At 39.5% G+C, this 18,157-nt stretch overlaps 1 protein-coding gene and 1 long non-coding RNA gene across 2 annotated transcripts in view; one reads left to right on the top strand and one right to left on the bottom strand.

Moving 5' to 3' along the window:
- The window catches only part of LOC309606502, a 232,592-nt gene that overhangs the window by 12,633 nt on the left and 201,802 nt on the right, over window positions 1-18,157 (top strand). The gene's annotated exons all lie outside the window — the stretch shown is intronic.
- Window positions 353-18,157, bottom strand: part of RDX (radixin) — a 652,052-nt gene continuing 634,247 nt past the window's right edge. Inside the window, exon 16 of the mRNA XM_082343520.1 lies at window positions 353-6,925. The gene's annotated coding sequence lies outside the window, so the exon portion shown is untranslated. The remainder of the gene's footprint in view (window positions 6,926-18,157) is intronic.

The following is an 18,157-nucleotide window of genomic DNA, read 5'->3' as shown; positions in this document are numbered from 1 at the left end:
GAATTGCTACTTCTTCGATTTTATTTCCTCATGAGTTGAAACTGTAAGGATGTCTGGCCTGGGGACTTCCCTGGTGGTGCAGTGGTTAAGAATCTGCCTGCCAGTGCAGGGGACACGGGTTCGAGCCCTGGTCTGGGAGGATCCCACGTGCCATGGGGCAGCTGAGCTCGTGTGCCACAACTACTGAAGCCCACGTGCCTGGAGCCCATGCTCCGCAACAAGGAAGGGCCACCGCAATGAGGCCCGTCCACCGCAATGAAGAGTGGCCCCCACTCACCGCAACTGGAGAAAGCCCACGTGCAGCAGTGAAGACCCAACGCAGCCAAAAATAAATAAATAAATTTATTAAAAAAAACAAAAGGATGCTCCGCCTGCTACTCTCACTATCTGGAGAGCACAATAGAAAGGCTTCAACTGCTGAATTCTGAATTCACTTTTGGGAGCCAAGTGAATAAACAGGCTACCAGTGGAAGGAACACCCTGACATTTCAAGCATCCAAGTGAGCCTGATCTGAAAAAGATATGAAAGGGAGTTTATTAAGGTAGGGTGAAAGGGAAAGGGAACTGAAGGGATTACATATTCCCTTTCAAGTCTGAAAACCTACAAATGGTTTTCTTAGTACAAAAAAATGATTCCTTATCATCAGCTAAAATACAAGATACTTATCATCCTAAATTATAATTCTCTCATGAATCCTCCTTCATCCTGAGAGCTGAATTCTAATCAACAGTTGGGTCTGATTTCTGTTGGGTCAGGGGCAATTGTAGAGGAAGTTGTGGGGTAGGCACTGTTTACATAATTCATGGCAGCCTACAATAAACTGCTGGGGGAAGATGCTGCCACTGGAAGGAAGGTCTTTGAATATTTTCTCCACCTGAGATTCAGTTAAAGAAAAGATGCAATTTCATTCCACGACAACCATCTGCCTTGATATTCTTTCTTGTCAAGAAAAGGAATTCTTTGGCTATACTACTGTCTTCTCTTCTTCTCCTCAGCAGAGCCACTCAGTTTATCACTAACATTAAATATATGTATATATTTCCTTGCCCTATCCTTTATCCCTTCAGTGAACTGGCATCACAGTATAGAAAAAGATCTACAGACAATTAAAATTATTTTTGATCTGTGACTTTGGGGAGGAAAATGGCTCTATCACAAGTGTTTTAATTGAAAGATAATGATATGAAGCTAATAAAATGTTTCAATAAATAAATGGGATGGTCCCTGTGAGTTTATCTTGTGTACCATTTTCAAAATGTGAAATAAATAAAGGTTCCAAGAAGGATTAGTAGCTAAGAAAAGCTTCCAAGCAATACCAGAATGTGTGCACTTTAAAAATATTGGCCAAATCTGAGATATTGATTGAAGCCAAATAAGATGGTTTGAAAATCAGAGGTTGGCATTAGGGAATGAGACTTCCCCCAGGAGGAACAGTTATCTGGATCCTGAGCTAGTATTTACTCATATGGTTATTCCAAGGTTAAAGAGGACTAGTATTATTTAAAATAGCAGGTTAAGTCTATTAAAATTGATACAATTGTTCTACTCTTTGCTATAGTACAAAGCTAACTTCAAACCCCAACCCATACCTACTTACCACTTACCTGAAGATATGAAATATTTCACTCTCAGATGATTTTGACTATGTATTGGAATTCACTGTATCTAGTTTAGACATGCTAGAATCACAATTTTTTTTTTTAATTGGGGTATAATTACTTTACAATGTTGTGTTAGTTTCTACTGTACAGTGAAGTGGATTTCCCTGTGCTATACAGCAGGTTCTTATTAGTTATCTATTTTATACATATTCGTGTATACATGTCAATCCCAATCTCCCAGTTCATCCCACCCCCCCCTGCTGCTTTCCCCCCTTGGTGTCCGTATGTTTGGTCTCTATATCTGTGTCTTTATTGTTGCCTTGCAAACCGGTTCATCTATACCATTTTTCTAAATTCCACATATATGCGTTAATATACGATATTTGTTTTTCTCTTTCTAACTTACTTCACTCTGTATGACAGTCTCTAGGTCCATCCACGTCCTTACAAATGACCCGAATGAAGAATTTCTTTCCTTTTTATGGCTGAGTAATATTCCATTGTATATATGTAATATACATCTCTCTGGTCTACTGTGTCATTTAAAGCTTGTGTTTCCTTATTAATTTTCTGTCTGGATGATCTGTCCATTGGTGTAAGTGAGGTGTTAAAGTCCTCCACTATTATTGTGTTACTGTTGATTTCCTCTTTTATAGCTCTTATCATTTGCCTTATGTATTGAAGTGCTCCTATGTTGGGTGCATATATGTTTATAATTGTTATATCTTCTTGGATTGATCCCTTGATCATTTTGTAGCGTCCTTCCTTGTCTCTTGTAACATTCTTTATTTTAAAGTCTATTTTTTCTGGTATGAGTATTGCTTCTCCAGCTTTCTTTTGATTTCCATTTGCATAGAATATCTTTTTCCATCCTCTCACTTTCAGTCTGTATGTGTCCCTAGATCTGAAGTGGGTCTCTTGTAGACAGCTTATATACAGGTCTTGTTTTTGTATCCATTCAGCCAGTCTGTGTCTTTTGGTTGGACGGTTTAATCCATTCACATTTAAGGTAATTATCAATATGTATGTTCCTATTACCATTTTCTTAATTGTTTGGGGTTTGTTTTTGTAAGTCCTTTTCTTCTCTTGTGTTTCCTACTTAGAGAAGTTCCTTTAGCATTTGTTGTAGAACCAGTTTGGTGGTGCTGAATTCTCTTAGCTTTTGCTTGTTTGTAAAGCTTTTCATTTCTCCGTCGAATCTGAATGTGATCCTTGCTGGGTAGAGTATGCTTTGTTGTAGGGTCTTCCCTTTCATTGTTTTAAATATGTCCTGCCACTCCCTTCTGGCTTGCAGAGTTTCTGCTGAACGATCAGCTGTTAACCTCATGGGGATTCCCTTGTATGTTATTTGTTGTTTTTCCCTTGCTGCTTGTAATATTTTTTCTTTGTATTTAATTTTTGATAGTTTGATTAATATGTGTCTTGGCATGTTTCTCCTTGGGTTTATCCTGCCTGGAACTCTCTGTGCTTCCTGGACTTGGCTGGTTATTTCCTTTCTCAAGTTAGGGAAGTTTTCAACTGTAATCTCTTCAAATATTTTCTTGGGTCCTTTCTCTCTCTCTCCTCCTTCTTGGACCCCTATAATGCAAACGTTTGTGTGTTTAATGTTGTCCCAGATGTCTCTTAGGCTGTCTTCATATCTTTTCATTCTTTTCTCTTTATTCTGTTCTGTGGCAGTGACTTCCACCATTCTGTCTTCCAGGTTACTTATCCCGTCTTCTGCCTCAGTTATTCTGTTATTGATTACTTCTAGTGTATTTTTCATTTCAGTTATTGTATTGTTCATCTCTGTTTGTTTGTTCTTTAATTCTTCTAGGTCTTTTTTAAACATTTCTTGCATCTTCTCTATCTTTGCCTCCATCCTTTATCTGAGGTCTTGGATCATCTTCACTATCATTATTCTGAATTCTTTTTCTGGAAGGTTGCCTATCTCCACTTCTTTTAATTGTTTTTCTGGAATTTTATCTCATTTCATCATCTGGGACATAGTCCTCTGCCTTTTCATTTTGTCTGTTTTTCTGTGATTGTGGTTTTTGTTCTGCAGGCTGCAGGATTGTACGTCTTGTTTCTGCTGTCTGCTGTCTGGTGGATGAGCTATCTAAGAGGCTTGTGCAAGTTTCCTGATGGGAGGGACTGGTGGTGGATAGAGCAAGGTTTTGCTCTGGTGGGCAGAGATCAGTAAAACTTTAATCTGCTTGTCTGCTGATTGGTGGGGCTGAGTTCCCTCCCTGTTGGTTGTTTAGCCTGAGGCAACCCAGCACTGGAGGCTACAGGCTCTTTGGTGGGGCTAATGGCAGTCTCTGGGAGGGCTCATGCCAATGAGTACTTCCCATAACTTCTGCTGCAAATGTCCTTGGCCACCTCTGCAGGAGACCCTCCAACACTAGCAGGTAGGTCTGGTTCAGTCTCCTATGGGGTCACTGCTCCTTCCCCCTGGGTCCTGATGCACACACTACTTTGTGTGTGCCCGCCAAGGGTGGAGTCCCTGATTTCCCCCATCCTGTCAAAGTCCTGCAATCCAATCCCACTGGCCTTCAAAGTCTGATTCTCCTGGGATTCCTCCTCCTATTGCCAGACCCCCAGGTTGGGAAGCCTGATGCGGGGCTCAGAACCTTCATTCCAGTGGGTGGATTTCTGTGCTATAATTGTTCTACAGTTTGTGAGTCGCCCACTCAGTGGTTATGGGATTTGATTTTTTTGTGATTCCACCCCTCCTACCAACTCATTGCAGTTTCTCCTTTGTCTTTGGATGTGGGGTGTCTTTTTTGGTGAGTTCCAGTGTCTTCCTGTCAATTGTTCAGCAGTTAGTTGTGATTCTGGTGCTCTTTCAAGAGTGAGTGAACGCACGTCCTTCTACTCCGCCATCTTGAACCAATCTCCAGAATCACAATTTATATAGTAAAATACCTTTGAAAGTATATTTAAAATATGGATAATGATTTTATTACCTTCTCAGCCCCCACTCTCACCTCACCCCTCCTCTACATACATCGTGTCTATATAGACACCCCTTGAATCTATTATATACATCCTGCATTCACAGGTTCATGATGTTTGCGACCAATGTGTTTGCTGAGCCTTAGAAGAATATTTAAAGCACATGGAGCACATTTCCTCTAGTTAATCACTTAACCTTATCTTAATCAGCCCCTCTGGCTAGGGACAAATTTTATTTCTTGCTTAATGTGTCAAGAAGTTAATGAAATCATTCTAATATGTTGTGTGTTCCTTATCTCCATTTCCATCTACGTCTCTAAAATGCTTACAAAGCCAGCATTCTAACTATATAAGATTCAGACTATTTGTTTTCCAAATAAATTACACATTGCCAGGATTTCTAAACTTGACAACACCTTAGACGTCTCTTGATCCATATGGCTAATGACAAAGACTCTATAAGTAGGGTAGATTAAAGAATCTTGTTCTTGGCAACGAGCAAAGTCTCTGCTTATTATGGTGGATATATTCCATTGAGGGCTCATACCACGGAAGATGTTCCTTACTCTGCCTCTCCCATGTGCTCTTCTTAGATGAGGATTGCTGGATGGGCTGAAGAAGAGTAGAGGAGAGCATGCTGGATTAGTAGTAAACATAGCCCCTCCTATCAGAATGACTCTTGCACTTGATGAAACAAGAACATAAATGCATATCTGGCTTCTTGATTATCATTTTATCATTTAGCACCTGTGTCTGAGAATCCCTAAAGTAATTAATCTCCACTTCTTGAATGTGGATAGGTCCTATAAAACTGCCCCCAAATACTGTCAGTCTCCTTTAAACCCAGGTTATCATTTTACTATTTGCTGGAGACTTATCTATTCTGGGCTAGTCCTTATTCTTTCTAATCTTTTTTTAACTTAATGTTTATTTTTATCAGAGCTATAAATGCACACAGTTTAAAAAATTCAAAATTTCCATAATTGTTATTATCGAAACAAAATTAAACTAAACAAAACAGCTGTCATCTGCCCAACACTTTGCCCATTTCCTGCTCCCAGGGGCAACCACTCTAAATTTGTTTGGTTGTTTATTTCAGTATTTACCTCCACATCTATAAGTAACATGATTATTAGACCAATTTTTAATTTAGGGGGGTTTTGGTATTAATGATTATGGTTCTATGGAAGATGAGGATTTAGCTCTCCACTGTATTTGTGTCTCATTTTTCTGAAATGATTGTAACAAGTTATGATTAAACCAGCATTCAGTACTTACATTAGTATGACAATGTAGACATTATTCTCAGTTGAGCCTTGTAGTATACTAAAATTACTTTTACTTTCTTGCATTTGTTTTGTTTCCTGGAATTAAAAATTGTGTTGTACTCTGTTTGCTTAGTTTTCTATGCACCTATCAATTCATCAACAAACTCTCTCCCAGTCACCTAAACTTTTCTCTCAATATATGCAGCATATCAGAAATCTTATCAATTTCATATCCTTGGAAACATCTTTCTCATAGTTTTCTGCCCGATTCCAATATGAAATATGGTCTCTACGTTTCACGGCTGTCATCTTGGAGTTGCCCTTAATTATTAAGTTAGGGATTCCTTTGCCTGTCTCTTGAGTTTGATCTGATCCCTAGATCCTGTCTTTTCCTCTTTTCTTGGCCTTGTCCATTGTTTTTATGGAGCACATTCTCTAGCAGCTTCCTCATAAAGAGTGTCAGTGCATGTGAGCCTGTGTGTGAGTGGGAGGGATAGACTTTCTGAGGCCTTGCATGTTTGAAAGTCTATAGTCTATCCTCACACTTAATCAATAAATTTTCTAGATATAGAATTTTAGGTTGAATTTATTCCAGAATTATGGAGGCATGGATTTATTCTGGTTCTCAGTGTTACTCTTGACAAGTTCAAAGCCATTCTGAATCATTATCCTATATGCAAGACATGTTTTTAATCTCTGATAGTCTATAGTATTTTTCTTAAATTTCACAGTAATGCATATAAATGCAAGTCTTTTTTATCCATTGTGCTGAATATTCAATGGAATCCTTTAATCTAAAAACTCATGGACCAGGCTTCCCTGGTGGCGCAGTGGTTGAGAATCTGCCTGCCAATTCAGGGGACATGGATTCAAGCCCTGGTCCGGGAAGATCCCACATGCCACAGAGCAACTAAGCCCATGAGCCACAACTACTGAGCCTGCGCGTCTGGAGCCTGTGCTCCGCAACGAGAGGCCGTGATAGTGAGAGGCCCGTGCACCACGATGAAGAGTGGCCCCCGCTCGCCGCAACTAGAGAAAGCCCTCGCACAGAAACGAAGACCCAACACAGACAAAAATAAATAAATAAATAAATAAATAAATTTATTAAAAAAAAAAACCTTATGGCCCTTAGTTGGTGGAGTAATTTTTCTGGTTTGTCCCAGTAAAAATTCATGGCCTTGACATTTTTTGCAATTATTTCTTTGTTTATTTCCCCCTTCTCTTTTGTCTGTTTTCTCTTTCTGTAACTTCTATTATTGGGATATGGAACCTCCTGAATTGATTCTTTAACTTTCTTCTTTTATCTCTTATTTTCCTTTTTTTTTTTTTTTTTTGCCCTACCTTCTGTGAAATTACCATAATTTTTTTTTCAGCTTTATTGAGATATAATTGACAAATACAATTGTAAGAAATTTAAAGTGTACAATGTGATAATCTGATATACATACACCTTGTGAAAGGATTCTCACCATTGAGTTAATAATCCATCATCTCGCATATTTACTTGTTTTTGGTGGGAAAATTTAAGTTCTATTCTCCTTGAAAATTCTAATTATACAGTAGTGTTCTTAACTACAGTCACCATGTTATACATTAATTTTTCTTTCAACCTTTACACTGAAGTTTTGTTTGTTTGTTCATTTTTATTGTTTTGTTTGTTTTACTTTCTGCTTCAATTATTTTTAATTTCTGTGCACTCTTTATTGTTCACTAAAGTTCTTTTATCAGTCCTGTTCTTGCTTCTTAGATATTCTTTTTTCTCCTTTCTCTTATGTTTTGAAGTTTTCACTGCCACTAACAATATTGGTTTCTAAGATATTCTTTCTAATTAAAGAAAAATATTTCCTGATATGTCTGACTATCCTTAGCCATCTGTTCATACTTAAAAATGAAATTGTTTAAAAAACTAATTGGATATATTGTGAGCATGTCAATTTTCTGGTTTTGATAATGCACTAGAATTAAGATGTAGCATTTGGGGAAGCTGGGTGATGGACACACAGGACTTCTCTATACTATATTTTGCAACTTCTTATGAATTTATAATGATCCAGGTGTTCAGAAAGGGGGTTGCTGCTTTGGGCATCACTGGGTGATGTCTTGCTAGACACTTTCACTAGTAACTGATAGTACTGTCTTTGGGGCTTTAACACTGGGCTGCTCAGATGCACAGAGCTCCTGCCTAGTGGCCATGTTGTCCTGGCAATTTAATTGGGAAAAAAATGTGCTATACATTTGGTATAAATATTTACCACCCCCCTTGACCTGGTTCCCCATCCTGAACTACACCTAAGGTGACTGCCAGTTGAAGGACTCTCTCCTATACCGTTTCTAGAAAATGACTTACAGTTTTCTGTTGGTGGGAGATGGGTAATTGCCTGGCTATACGGAATGGAAGGGGGATGTAGACCTGGGTTCCTAGCTGCTTAAGTTAATTCTTTTATTTTCTGTCTTACCCAACTATTGCCTCCAATTCCTAAGGTTTTCATGAATTTGGTTTGCTTACTCCACTGCTGAGTCAATAACCATGAAGCCTTTTGCTTTTGTTATTTTGTTGCTGTTTTTTGCTTTGTTTTCTTCCATTTTTGTGGAATTTTGCAATTTAAAAAAATTTCTTACTTTCATTTTGGTGAGGTTTCCAGGAGGAAGCAGAATAAATGCTGTCTACCAAGCTAATCTTAAAGTAAGAGTTTGCCCAAGCCAAAAGCTTAAACATGGTTTCATGAGACACACAACAAAAAGAAATGGATAGCAAGGGCTTCCCTGCTGGCGCAGTGGTTGAGACTCTGCCTGCTAATGCAGGGGACACGGGTTCGAGCCCTGGTCTGGGAAGATCCCACATGCCATGGAGCAGCTGGGCCCGTGAGCCACAACTACTGAGCCTGCGCGTCTGGAGCCTGTGCCCCGCAACGGGAGGGGCTGCGATAGTGAAAGGCCCGCGCACCACGATGAAGAGCGGTCCCCGCACCGCGATGAAGAGTGGCCCCCGCTTGCTGCAACTAGAGAAAGCCCTCGCACGAACCGAAGACCCAACACAGCCAAAAATAAATAATAAATAAATAAATAAAGTAGCTATTAAAAAAAAAAAAAAAAAAGAAATGGGTAGCAAGGGATTTACATTCAAGGAACTATCCTCACTGCGTGGATCCAGACTGGAATTTCAGACAAAAGCACTTAACCTTCTTCAGAAGGGGGTTTTCCTACATTAAACAAACAAAAAATATACCAAAGTTAGTCATTGAGAAGTGATCCATATTATTGTGGATAGGGTTTTCATCCTATAGGTCCTGAAATATGTCCAGTATCAACCTGCAACACAAGAGGAAGAGCTCACCAGCCTTGACCAAAGGAGAAGAGAGCAGGAGAAATTGGGAAGATAGTACCCAAAGGAAGAAGAGTGTGGAAGGAGGAAGGGACGCAAGAGAAATGGGACCCAGACACTCCACTGGAGAGTGAATCTATGGTTGAAAGTTGATCAGTGGCAACTGCCAAGAAATGTTTTGTATACATCTCAGTAATCCCAATGCATTCATGAGTGGCTACTACTAAGTCTTTTTTATTACTAAGATTTTTCTTTTCTGGTAGCAGAGGGGGTCACTGCACTATGATTCCAGACACAATGGGACCTAACACAGGATAACAGAGGCAAGGTTATTCTTGAGCATAAGATGAGAGAGAATGGTAGAATATAATGGATTTCTTCAAGATTGAAAAACTGTACAATGAATTCACCAAAATTTTCTCTTCTTTTTCTAAGCATAAGTGAGCCAAATGGTCAAATCCCTGAATATCATTGAAAACTCGGCTTGAATATAGGTCATCAGAACATCAATAAGACAATGCTCCTAAGGACTTTCTGAACGCGTGGATTCTTTGTGCAATCAAAACCTTCCATTGTATCTAAAGCATTAAAAATTTGAAAACTGCTGAATAAATTATTTCATTCTTCAATTCCTGAACCTCTGCAAACTTAGGTCCTCAGTCTTTCTATATCCTTTGTTTCAAATACTTTGTTTTTAATCTAAATAGTACATAAAAATGAAAAGACCTTAAAAGCCAACAGATATATTTTCTTTGCCCCTTAAGGATTCTTTGTTTCAGCCCATAAATCATAGGTGAAACAAAGCACTTTCTTGAATATTAAAAGATAGACACCATGAATAAGTCTAAAGTTCAAGTATAAACTCTTTGTCCAATCATCCATTATGGCCAGAAAGACTTGAGGCTGAGCCCTCTCAACTCACCCCACTACATGGAGGAGCTCTCCCAACTCAATGTAGAGGCTTAAGTTGGCTAAAAGGAGGTGGCCTCAGACATGGAGTGGAACAACTTCTGATCTCTGGTTGTTCAAGTGCTCGGTTATAGTTTGGGGAAAACAACTCCTTCTTGGAGCTGTTCACTCTTTCTGGCCTTCTCCCATTCCTGGGGCCTCAGGTGACCCAGTCCTTGAGGCTTAGGGGACTCTCGGGAGGATCCCACTGATGTGTACTGCCCTAGGAAGCCTGCTCATGGCCTGTGGCAGCCAGCTTTTCACCTGTAGCACAGACAAGGCCGAGATGGCAAGATTACCTCATATCAACTTGTGTAATAACTAGCTCTGCCTTTTTCAAGGTAACACATTTCCCAAGTCTGATGTGGCATAAATAAACCCGATGTCTTAAAGCCCTATTTCAGAAGTAAAGACAATGAAATAAAATGCAGGGTGCAATTCTTCATGAAAACATGGGGACAGGAATAGAGAAAAGAGCAATAAGGAAAATCCCTGCTCTTTCTTTTAATCATTTGATCCTCTTCTGCCTGAATCTTTTACCAGAGCTACTTTGATAGCAATGCAATTGATAGATTCAAATTTTATTCTTACTCTCCATCTTTCAGCAGAGATGATGGCAAGCCAAGTTTGTCCAAAGACAGGTGGAAAAGATTGTGGGGAGTAAAAGAAAAGAGAAATTTGAGGTCTAAATTCCCAACTCCTGTGTGATTGCTTCATTAATGTTTGTGTAATTTTATGCCAAGAGCCCAGATGGGGGTGTGGGACACACTTTAAGGGTGTACTGGACTTGTTCTTAATAATATTTTTTCTTCTTGGCATGGACAGTCTAAAAAAACAGAGAATGTTTTGGCTAATTAGGTGTATCAGCACGTTTCCAGGAAGTGGAAGGTAAATCAGTACCTTCTGTGATTGTAGGAGGGAAAGAATCCAGCTGGATGGAGCAGAGCAACTGAGAAGCCCCACCCTTTTGTGATGGGCTGGCAGATTCCAGAAGAGCTCATTCTGTGAGCTGGGAAGGCATCCAACAGCAATGATGGGTGGTTTCAAACAGGCTCACTCTAATATGCAGACCCAATGAGCCAAAGAGAAAGTCCCGTGTCAGGTAGTTGCATCCCACCCCTGTTATGAATCAGCTGCAGTCTCTACTTCATAGCATCTGCCATGTGGGCTTTAGATCCAGGTAGCAACTACATGCTGGGCAGCTGCAGAGATTAAATAATTGTTACCCTTGACTCAGAGAGGCCATATTACTTTATGGTTTTAGATGGCAATGTTTTAGACTATAGTGAAAACCCATTCAAAATGGAGGTTGAGCTCAATTACTCTGTCTTAGTGAATCTGATTTTTTCCTCTCTCTCTTTCAAGAAGCAGCACAGAATTAAGTCAGTGAGAAGCCAAATGGAGTTGCTGCTCTACTAAGTCAGATTTAAATGGAATTTATTGGCTTTACCAACATCTCAGAGATTCCTGGAAACTTGATGTGACTATTCACAGCCTTGAGGAACAACCTGGACTGGGGGTGGGGATGTTTGGCAAGTGGGTGAATCAGAAGAGCAGCACCATGTGCAGAAGAAAAGTCACATTCTCCCTTTGAATGGAGAACCATTGGGAAAGAGAGAAGGAAAAGGCCAAAAGGGGGTGGAAACAAACCACTATTGTTGGCAACATCCCTTGGTGTCCAGGGAAAATTGAAACTTGGGGACCAGAGAAAAGGGAGACTGTAGGACGGAGTGGGGAAGGAGGACTCTGCTTAGCACTCTGGCATACTAAAAGGAGAACAGCTGCAGAGGCTGGCATCACGCTGACCTATTTTCATATCCAAGCTCAGTCATTTCTTATTCATTCATGACCTTTGTCACCTAAAGTAAATTCGTTTTTCTCAGGAACAAAATGAATGTTATAATAAAACTTAATCTTAGAAGGTACTTGTGAGGATTAAGGGAAATAATGTTTTTAAGGTGTTTGTCACTTGCCCAGCACTCAATAGGTCACTGATGGTGGTGGTGGTGTCATAGGCACTGGGAAGAAAAGCGTCTCTCTTCTCAAACCCATTGTAACTTTCTTCTCAAGGGAGGTAGACGGTCCCAGAGTAGAGTGGCTGTTACTCTAGGCCATCAATCTCTCTGGCATTGCACATAATCATGACAAAAACAAAAAAAAAAACAAAACTAAACAGCTTGAACTAGAAAAAGGTAGAAGAGGCAATTTATTTTAAAGATCTTAGAATGTTTCAGGAAAATTCAAAGAGAAATGCAACTGGGTCTCAGTAATAACTGGAATCAGAAGACAGGGACCCAATTGCTTTGCTTTGTTGAGTAGGATTCTCTTTTTCTGTTCCCAAGGCAGAACAGAGCTAAGCTTGTGCTCAGAAAGTCAACGGGAGTTGCTACTAGAGCCTGGACTGAGTCCCTAAACTTTTCTTCTAAGTTTGTTTCATTGTCTCTTTTGCTGAGGTCATCACTGTGGAGCCGTGTAACAGTGGAATCCAAGCAGCAGAAGATATTTTTGGGTTTACAGTTTACAGTCTAGGTACGCAGAACCAAACTAACTTATTTTTGTGAGATCCAGTTACAAACAATCTAGGAAAGACAGTAATTGCCCAGTTTGGGCAAGGTAGCCACCCCTAGACAAAAACCATGTCTGTGATGGGCACAGCTTGGATCAGGTGCCCAGGCCTGGACCAGCCACCATGGCCATGAGGGCTGAATCAGGCCAGATTACCACTGTGGCTCCCATGGTAACCATGCAAATGGGGATGGAGGGGGCAGTTCTGAGAAGAAGTGGAATTCTTGGCAGACAGAGTTTAGGAGGATCCAGCCCAGAGCTGGAAGGGAGACATGATGGAATCAGATCCCTATTTCCATATCCTTGGATTCCTTGGGACTATCATGTTCTAACCTGATTTTTCCAGAGTGGTGAAATGAACTATGTCATCAGGATGAATTTGGAGTTCCTGTCATTTTGGAAAAGAGGTGAGGGGTTGAAGAAACCTTGGGGGGGAAAAAAACTTTGTACCATTTTTCTAAAATGAGTCTTTTGGAGTCTTCTGGCCCAATAGAAACAACTCAGGATTTACTTGACCTCTATTTATTGATAAAATATAGAAGTTAAGATATGGGTTTGAGTCTTGGCTGTGCTACATAGTAACTGTATGACCCAGGGTAGTTTACTAAACCTTGGTTTCTTCATTTATAAAATGAGGATAAAAATGAACTATCCATCTAGTGTTGTGAGAAAATATGTATAACATGCTTAGTACAGTGTACATGACACAGCACTCAGGAAACATTAGTTATTATTGTTTATACCTCTTAAACAAGTTTTCATTCAACAGACTCATAATATACAACCTTAAATAATAGCTATTAGTGCCTTTCTCCTCCTTCAGAAATTATAAACTCTATGGGGTCAGGGATCATTTCTTATTCACCTTTGTATCACAGGCCCTTTACAGTACTCCCACAGCAGAAGATTACTAAATATTGACCAAATCAATGATGAGTGAATGATGACTGGGCTGGGTGGCCCTATGTGTACTTTCCACTGTCTCTTGGGGGCTCTGCAAACAGGCAGCATCCTATGGTAATATAACTGCGACATACACTGTGAGCTGACATCTTTCACAATTGCAGATGGATTAGTTCCATTAATTTGTTCATTCATTTAACAAATATTTATTGAATGTTTACTAATATTCCAAATATGAGTCAATTTCTGCCTATATATAGAACAAACTCCTGCTGCCATGGAATTTACATGAAATACCATATGCTGGTGCAGGACTTTCATGCCCTCGTGTGCAAACTCTTATCCCTGGATGATAACTTCTGTTTAATTCTCTGTCTGCTTCACTTGCTGGTGACCTCCTTGAGGACAAGAGTCATATATTTTATCTCTGTGCCTAGCTCAGTGATTTTTTACATAACAGGGTTCAATAAATGATGAACAAATGAATGAATACATGAATGAATGATTTCTTGGAATCATTTCCAGGTCCCTAGAGAACCCTGACAACCTTCGCATATATTTATTCCTTACTGAATTCCCAGATCCTTTGAGCAAGACAGAAAAAACAGTGAGTTTTACAGGTTGGGCCCTTTGAGCCTTCCAAGTCCTGCCTGAACAACTTGAGTGATAGAAATGCCCATGGTCCCTGAAGCAAACATAACAAAACAAAGCAAAACCCAACAATGAGAATGAAATTTAATTTTAAGAAAATGCCTCTTGCTCTAATCTTTCAATAGTCTCTCTACTTAGAGAAGAGATACACCTTCTTTCTCCCAACCTTAGCTCTTTGCCTCTGAGCTCAAACTTATATTATTAATCGTTTGAAACAATTGTTTCCATGGAGATAGCCTAGCAATTTCCCAGAGTAGAACAGCAGCTTTGGAAACTTTTGCACACTTGCGTCAGAGACACGACTGCTTTGACAAATACCATGTTTTAAAGATGATTTTAAGCAGATTTTTAAAACCAAGCTGTGAAATAAGATAAATTGATTTATTTTTTAATTCAATTTAAAAGAAATGCTGAGCTGGATAAGCAATGGGTTACCCCTACCCCTCCAAGAAAATAATAGACAGTAGGAATTGGGCCATTAAAAAACTAACTTGTAAATAAAACACGTTGTTTTATTAGGATTTTTATGGAGTTCATGCTCGCTATGAAAACTTTGGAAAACACACAGGAAGAAGAAATTTAGGTTTCTGTTCAAGATGGCAGATTCAGCACTCACAGCCTATCTCTCTTATCCCCAAGTGCTCCAGACAATTGAAGAAAGAAGTATTTACAGCTACCATCATTCTGTCTCCATACCTGAGGTCCAAAGTTATCAGAGGTGTCTTATGGAATTTAATATTAAATAAGCCATATCACTGATAGACACTGCATTTTAAAATTATTGATCCATGAAAGTTAAGTATATTTAGTATCTACTTCATTAACAGTTTCCTTTTCCCCTGATTTCAGGAAAAACAAAACAAAACAAAATGCCTTATTTTTCTAAAGCCAGGAGCAACTGCAAAAGACTGCCACCAAGTGACATTTTCATCATTTGTGATTTATTTATTTAGCAAACATTTATATATCCAGGTACCATTCTAAGTGCTTTAGAAATATTAATTCATTTAATTGTTGTAACAACCTTATAAGGTTTGTACTATTGTCTGCATTTTGTAGATGAAGAAACTGGGGTCATTAAGAGATTGAGTAAATAGGAGAGCTAGTAAGTGGGTACATTTGTGACACATTTATACTGTTCAGATAGTTGCTATACTCTTCTCACCCTGAAAAACTGCTCCAGGTACAATTCTTGCCTATTCCCTTCTCATCACCAGTCTTTCTACTCCTCTGTCCTATCCCAAGGACATACAACTATTATCTGAAACACTTTTTAATACAAGTTTGGAAATTATTACTTGTCTATATTTTATCTTCAAATGCTTTGGCATCTAAAGACAAGCACATTATCATTTATGTCATAGGCAATTTAAGCTTCAGCTCTAGGAATAATCAGTTGATTGATTTGAAGATCACACTGCAGGAGTGGTCTGCTAGTTGTACATCAAGGGCCACACTCAAGCTAAGACAACTGCACTGGATCTTTATCCAGGTCCCACTCAACACCTAAGTCTTGGCTAATTGACATAACAACATACGTGGCTATATTATTGGTGAAAATAGTGGCTTGTCAATTAATATGATAAATGTTAGAAATGGACTTTCACTGATGAAATTGTAGGCATTCAATATATGTGTATTGGCTTAGGTATTTTAGAAATATTTCCTGCCCTTGCTTGAAGAGAGTATAAGACTCTTGCAAGCCTGGTAGCCGTACCCTTTGTCCTAGATTCAGCTAGTACATACAAGGATTTCTGATGGGCTGATGTCAACTGTTAAGTAACAGAAATCCTGCCTCTGGAATCTTGTCCTGAATATTTCAAGTGACCCTTCATGTGAAGTGGCACACAGAGCAATGACAAAGAGCTGGGACATCACTGAACTTAAAGGACATGATTAATCAACCATACTGAGCTTGGTTATTAAAGCATGTTTGTTAATAAATGTCGACCTGTATGCAAAATGTGGTTTGAGACTTGTTCCCATTAGTAATAAGTTTAAACCTCATTGTAGTAAGGTCGTGGGGAATAGCTACCTCTCATTTACTTCAAACTTCTTTTGAACCTACTGTTACTATCAGAAAGAACCTCAGAGTTGTGCATGGTGAGATGATCTAAGGTCAGTTCACAACAGGCAAACAGAAGGTAATTATGGAAGAAAACTGGGAATTAATCTGGACACTAATATTCCTAAGCCCATTGGCCATTTCCTGCCACAGGGGCTCTCTTACTTCTTGTTTCTCTCCCTAAACCCAAACTGATTCCCATGTCACTAGAATCTACACTCTTCCTTATTTCTCTGCATGCTTGGCAGAAAGGATTGTCACTTTATTACAAGAGCAATGCTCCTTTCCTTAAAATGTTTTTCTACACAGGGGTTGTTTTAATGATAGTGGTCTTCCTTGTCCCTTCCTTTATAATACAAAAATATCTCTAGTTTTGACATATCACATTTGTTTTCTTCTTTTGTTCTGCTATTAGATGATTGACCCATAATGAGACAGCCCAGGCAAATCCTTAAAGTTGGCAAATTTTACCTTTGGAGCTCTAAGCTCCTGAAAGCACCCTCATCACAAGATGCCCGGGGTGCTCACTTGCTCCCTGTCCTAAACAGTTCTTGAGGAATGCTCTGATAACCTTGTTCCCACTGAGTTTTGATTGATGGGATTTTGAGTAGGGAACAAAAGTGGGAAAACAAGCACGGCTTCCAGATGCCCACATCCAACACATGTTTATTCAGCAACCCTTGCTTCTTACTAGGTACATGCCAGCAGGTGAATATATAAAAATTTAAACCCCAAACCTACCCTTGGTAGTAAACATCAGAGGGTGGCTAAGTGCCATTTCTTCACAACCAATCTCTCTCTCTCTGCTGTTGACTTTGCCACAGATCCAAAGAAACAGAGGCTATTACTCCAGCAAAGCCAGCCTCCAAGCCTGGGCCAAAGGAAATTTCTAAAGAAGTATGCATTATATAAATTCTGGGAACAGAACACATTTGGTTCTGTGCATGAAAAAAAAGCTTATCTTCTAAATCATCTTCTTTCTAAGTAACTGTTGGGGAATGTGCAGCATATCTAAGAAATGTGTTCTTTTTTAATTCTACTTTTGCTCTCTAAAATCACATATGACATCCTGCTGGCAGAGCACTGCCCCAACAGGCAAAGAGCACAGTCGGTTGTGTTGATGAAGCCATTTCTCCCTGAGTCAGTCTGCAGTGGCCCAGCTGGAAGGCTTTGGCTCCCTAGCTGATTGCAGTTAAGTGCTGAATGCAAATTCTTCTGGGAATTGGCACCTCCTTGAACCTGTCCCATGTTTTGATTACAGAGACCAAAAATAGGTAAGCAACTGTGGAGCTCCAGGTAGGAGGCACTGCAGACAGAAGGCATTTGCTATAGCCCTGAGTAGAAGGCAATCTTAAGCCATGTGAGTTCTAACACCAGCCCCATCACAGCCTGTGATTCTGTGTTTTTGGAGGGTGGGGAAGTGGAAGGAGTCGGCAGTGGAGGGGTGGGGGTGGTAACATGTGAGGCAGAGGGGTTTAGGGAGAGTTACGATGTTCCCATGCCCTTCACAAGGGTTTGAAGATTATCAGGTGAGAAAAAGCTTGTGAATTCTTCCAAAATATTTAAAATATTTTTTTGCCATTCAAATGTAAGATGTCATTGTAGCAAGGATACACCAGCTGTTTTTGAAATCAGTGGAATTTACAGAAAAACTCTCTAGCCACAAATGATCTTTAAATGCCTCGGTCTCTAGCTTCTATACCACCCTGAGTATTCTCCTTTCGCCTGACTTTTTTTTTCTCAATTTGTATAAGGTCTCTGGTTTACAGGAGCCATTCCTGGTCCTCTCTTGTCCATCACTTCCTGGGACTGGAAGGTAAAATACTATGTACAGAATGCCCTAAGTACCTGGTTGTCCTATGAACACTTCTTCACTTTTCTTCTCTTCCCCTCTTT

This window comes from Balaenoptera borealis (assembly GCF_965194805.1).
Source record: "Balaenoptera borealis genome assembly, chromosome: 11".
NCBI lineage: Eukaryota > Metazoa > Chordata > Mammalia > Artiodactyla > Balaenopteridae > Balaenoptera > Balaenoptera borealis.
The sequence above is the reverse complement of the archived record's forward strand: the minus strand, read 5'-3'. Positions and strand labels throughout refer to the sequence as shown.